The 6000-nt window shown below is 39.0% G+C and overlaps 1 protein-coding gene across 1 annotated transcript in view; it reads right to left on the minus strand.

The window, feature by feature from the left end:
• EEA1 (early endosome antigen 1) overlaps window positions 1–6000 on the minus strand; it is a 101165-nt gene that overhangs the window by 60663 nt on the left and 34502 nt on the right. The window lies entirely within an intron of this gene.

A 6000-nucleotide genomic window follows, 5' to 3' on the forward strand; every position in this document is an offset into this window, starting at 1 on the left:
AGTTCATTATCTAGCTCCAGTATGACAATCTCAAATGGGATAAAGTAATGCTACTGCTGTATTTTCGCCCATCTGGAAATACTTGTAATGCTATAAAGGATTTTATATTTTAATATAAGAGGATAAAGAATTTAAATATATAGATTGAAATCTACTGAGAGTGGGATAGAATTTTAGTTTCTTGATCTTAGTCCCTCCAAAATCTTATCTGGAAAAGAATTCTCTTGCTCAAATAGTTCCTTTTTTTTTTGAAGACAAATCAGTTATATAACCTCTTATAAGAAATCTGCAGCACACATTATTCCCATTCTTTGAATTTTAAGTATATTTTCCTGCTTTGTTTTAAAAAGAATGTTCTATTTTCAACTTTCATAGATAACAAAGATAAAGATAACAAAGATAACAAAACCTTTTACTCTTTATCAAATCTAAAAAATATGTCATCAACAGGTCAAGTTTACTGATTAAGGACTTAATTCCCAGTGATATACACTTCAGTTTTGGAAAGGCTCTGAAGACTGGCCAAAGGGAAGTGAGGAGTGAAGCACTAAGCTATGGGGGCAGGTGACAGTAAGAGAAGACAACCATCTCTCCTTATTCCAGCCTTATCTGAAATCATCAGTTATGTGATCAACATACTCTGGTTTTCCTATTCCATGGCTTTTTCACTCTAGCTGTATTGTATTTCCAAAGAAAGTATGAACACCACTTCCTTCTAGCACAGCATACAAAAGGAATAGGCAAGGGAATGCAAGCTCTGCAAGGTAATAATAGGAGAGGCAAAAAAGGGGGTAAGCAGAGATACCATACACATACAAAATATGCCAATGTGAAGGCATTGGTACTTCTTCCCAGGGTTACTGATACAGACACTAAACAAGGTACATCCCAGCTTGGACCACAGGTGCACACTCTTCAGGTTTCCACATGACATCAAACTGGGAGGACCAGCTGATACACTCAAGGGCAGGGCTGCCACTCAGAGGGACCTAGAAATGCCAGAAGAAACAGGCCAAGGGGACCCGTATGCAATTCAACAGGGACAAGTGCAGAGCCCTGTGCCAGGGAAGGAGAACTCTTGGCAGTAACAGAGGTCTCTCTGCTGAAAAGAACTGAGGCCTTGTGTCAGCCAGCAAGCTGAACAGGAGCCTGCAGTGTGTCCTGTCTGCAGAGACAGTTGCCAGAAGCCTGGACTGTGCTAACAAGGAGTACAGCCAACTGATCAAAGGAAGTGATCACTCCCCACTGGCCAGCAGCCAGTGGAGCACGTCAAGATACTGCTCTCCCAGTCCAGGGAGAACACTGATTAACCAGCACGAGTTTAGCAAAAGGCCACCAACACATCTGGGGATGAAGCATCTGACCCATGTGAGGAGCTGAGGGAACAGGGCTGGCTCAGCCTGGAAGTAGAGACAGCTTTGGGAGTGCCAAACAGTAGCCACATCACCACTCATGAAGAGGCCATCAAACAGAGGAAGCCAAGCTGGTCTAAGCTTGGGAAGACCACAGTGGGAAGACCAGAGACAAAAACTGAAATGAGAGATTCCTACTGGATGTAAAGAACAGCTTTTCCAGTATGAGATAGGCCTGAGCAACTTGCTCTTGACCTCCAAGCTGATCCTGCTCACTGCTCAGACCAGGGAGCTCCTGAGCTCCCTTCCTGCCCCAGTTGTTCAGTGTTTAGAAGTGCTGCCCACAGAAACACACATCCTGCAGGAAAGCTTTGAAATACAAGGTAAGTAACTCCATGAATGAACATGTGGTTCCACTGACAGTCAGAAGAATAAGATCTAAAACAAATGGTAAGTTGAAGCCAGGTCTCCCAGGAAGACAGGTAAGTTAGAATACTGCATCTAATGTTTCAGTGGCACTAAGAGATGGTCCAGCTGTGTCTTTAGACAGGCAGCATCTACCTCCACTTTTGCAATATCTGAACATACACTTTCAGCATACCTAATGAATCATTTTGTCCCAAAACCAAGAATCTTCTGCAACAATTAACATAAAATTTTCTTCACCTCATATCGGAACTCCTTATACAACACTACTGTACATTTTTAATTGCCCATCCCATTTCACCCCAGCGCTGACTCCATTTTGCAATGAGATTTGCATACGAAGTTTTGCTAGTTCTAGCTCTACAAATTGGAGATTATTAGAACCTCCAGGATGCAAGCTCTTCTGTTATTACTCCACTGCACACTGTTATTACTCCATGGCTGCTTAAAGTACTTGCTTTATGAAACACTTCAGACATGCTATAATCACACTAATAAGCACTGGATGGCATGTCTTATTGCATGCACTGTATTACAGAAATTATGACACAGTACCTGGTAAAATCCTTTAACCTTTCAAAAATCAATGTGTGCTCTTGAAAAGAGAAAGCCTAATTCCAAGCTAGACTTAGAAAGCTTAGTACAAATGGTGACATTTACTGGTGAGTGCAATGCACAGGAAAGAAGAGTGAGAAGAAAAGAGGTCATTAAGTAACTTTCAAGTTATAGTTCATAGTATCCATTTGCAAAATGGATATGAAAAATTAAATAAAAAACTGGAAGAATGTTAAGGAAGCCAAGATCAAAAACAAAATTAATTTATCTTTCAAGGTTGTAATGTAAGTTAAATATCCTTCACATACCAAATACAGGATGGGACATTGCAAATGTCTTTTTTTAATTGATCATTGCATCACCAAATGGGTTCACACACACAGTCATGCTATGCTCACATACCACTGTGGTATTACATTCCATTAAACAAAAAAGAATCACAACACATTGAACAATTTGGACTTTGTGATCTATGAAAGGACTCAGAATGATGTTCTTTGTTTTCAGATGGCCTATACAGGGGAGAAAATAAATGACTTACTAATCCCAGTAAAGAAGAAAATTTCCACACAGGCTTCTGTGTACGTATAATTACAAAAGTAACATTTGCCAGAGTTGAAAGACTAATGCAAAGTTAGTCTTTGATCCAGCATACTTCTCTCCTAGCTGTCAATTACATTTGTTTACTCTGCAGAGAAGCCTATGTTTCTACTGCTAGTCCTAGAGTTGTAGAAGTAATATGCTAAACTTCATCATGCTGTTCTCTGTTTTCTCAAAACTGCAAGCTAATATAAAGAAACATCATTAACAACAAAAATTATGACAATGATTACAGCTTGTTTTCTGAAAAGGAACAGAAAATTATATAATGAGTGAGTTGAGTTAATGCTTTAATATGAGGAAGTATAAATATGGACCACTACTGTGTCATTTTTGCATAGTCTTTTATCTGTCTATAGCTACATTCCTTTCATCAAAGACTCTTTTCAGCAATTTTAAATTCAGAATAAATTAAAACCTCTGAAAAAACATGTAAAGCCTTGAGAAAATGTGAAAAAATACAGATTTAACAGTTTTTTCCAGCACAGATTTAAATATGACTACTAAGGGTACTACTACAACCATAATAAGTTTCTGAAGCAACAAACAAGACACAAGAATGAGAAGGTAAGAGGGCCAAAGCCCTTGTTGCCAACGAACTCCCAGTGCTAGGGTATTTTGCTCAGAACAGGGTATTTTGCCATACAGAACAGCAACACCATTTACTTCCAAACCAGTGTGACGCTACTTTATGACTCTGTAAAATGAAATGACTCCTGACTTCAGAGGGCATAAAACTTTTCTTTCTCATGATGCCATCAGTTTCACACAAGCACACTTTGTGCCCAGGAAGAGGCACACATGCTCCCTTTGACTCTGAGGAGAGGGCAGAGGCACAGCTGCCGTTCAGCATCTATCCAAGTAAATATGCTATCTAGCAAGCCCTGTACTTATAAATGTGAAAAGAAAATGATAAGTCAAGCATGAGATGCAATGATTTCAGACAAGTAAATACCTCTATGCCTGAGCCTGGAGTAAGAGAAAAGGCGACTGTACTACCTGAGCTACAGAAATGCCCTGTTCTCCCCCAGACACCAAGATCTTAAGACCAAGAACTTGAGCATTAGTTAGAACCAGAAAGCAGAAGAAGAGCACAGAGAGCACTCAAACACAGCAGAGTAGCCAACAGTTGTAGACTGTCAAAGACAAATAATGGAGACAAAAACTAATGCAAAAGTAGTCACGCTGGTCCAATAGATGAGTCGCCCACTAAAAAATCATGAGCAATGGGAAGAAGGCTCAAGAAGGAGGAGGTCAAAGTAATCAGTTTTCTACCAGCTGAAAATAAATGCCTCCTCCTTGCCAATACAAGAAATGAGCCCTGCTTTAATAGGCCAGAGGCAACTGTCACTGTCCCACAGTAGATTAACAATGGAGAGATGACACAATGCCCACAGAGGGCATCAAAGTTGAACACAATGAAGAAAAGACTACTCTCTGAGGAATCCACCAACAAAAATCAAACTATTTGAGCAGGAAAGGTGCATCTCAGACATTCCACACAGATGCCTTTTGGGAAAAACTACCTTTTTCTAGATCAGCATGATGAACAATGCATGAAACCAGGAAGTGGCAACAATGTACAAAAGGGGGTGTTATGGTGCAAACATACAAAACAGGTGGATCCCTGAGATGCCATGTTGAAAACACACATAAAATTTAGAAACTTATAAAAAATTTTAAAAGCTTGTAGGAGAAGGATGTAAAATGAGAAGCTAGTTGAAGACAATATGGAGATACTAACCTCAGAAACTTAATAAGTAATGTTTAGTATATAATACTTTCTACTTTGAAAATATGTCATTCAAAGTCACAGTGAAGATGCTTTTAAAAACAGAAATAACAACTGGGGATGAAATAGAAAGGTGATCAAGGTAGAGAAGTAGTATAAAAAAGAAACATTTGATGTTTTGAAACTTCAGGAATCAGAAAATATAAACCATATCTTCGTAGCTGTTGTCTTCCTCCTTTGCAGCTTGTCCGCCAGCCGAGTTACAACAAAAAGGAATGCAATAAAGAATTCCTTTTTCAAAAAACATGCTTTTATAACTCAAAATGACCAGTTCTCTGGCTAGAAAGGGTGGCATCACCTATAATCATATAACAAAGCAAACAGATATGCAAGAAACTATGCTTCAGTGACAGAAAGGCAGGGGTTTTTTGCCAGCTATACAAATGATGGGTAATCAAATGGTCAAGGGGAGGATCCCTATCCTTCAAATTACAGCGCAAGACACATGAAAGATATTAATAATTATGCTCTTTATTAAAATATCTGACAGAAACCTAAAGTTCATTTTTAATATCAAAGTACAGCAGAAGTATTTTTCACAGTTTGCCAACCAGAGTGCAAGTCAAAATGGTACATCTGTACGAGGCTGGGCATGGAATCACAATTTTTACAAAATGCCTAAAGCCGCTTTTGTTATGAGGTTAATTTTTAAAAGCCTAGTTATCTTTGGCAATTAAAGGTTAACACCTTCAAAAATCTTGGCATTTCTTTATTTAATTTTTAGGCAGAAAGAAGTCTGTTTCGCCTTTCTTGACAATAATCTCGCCATTTTCAGGAGCAACTGGAGAACTATTTGTTCAGTCTTTTAGGAAAATATGTCTGTTCCTCACACAGAAACTTTTGCATTGACTTTAGATGCTTCTAAGATGTGTTTAGCAGAATTCCTAATTGGGGCAAATATCCTTTGGCACTGTATGAAGCTTCTTCCTCTTTTACAGAAGCCTTCCTTGATGGCCTGGTGCTCCTCAGAATCAATGAACACCCAGTTAACTGCTGCCAATATTTAATTAGATCTGGACTAAGTTTCCCTGCTTATTAGCAGGACTTCCCATTAAGCTTCAGGAAGGAAGTTCTTCCTTGTAAACACGAAGCTCCAAATAGACCAAGATCTTCACCTGCTCAGGGTCTATGACCGAAAAATAATCTAAGAAATGCTTTACACTGAAAAAGTTGGTGGTATGCTTACTTTTTTTCCCCTAACTCTCATTCTTGTAGCAACGCTTCTTTGCATGGCAGACAAGGAGAGCAGGGCAGCATTTCCAATGAAACCCTCTT

The sequence above is a fragment of the Geospiza fortis genome, unplaced genomic scaffold, assembly GCF_000277835.1.
Source record: "Geospiza fortis unplaced genomic scaffold, GeoFor_1.0 scaffold186, whole genome shotgun sequence".
NCBI lineage: Eukaryota > Metazoa > Chordata > Aves > Passeriformes > Thraupidae > Geospiza > Geospiza fortis.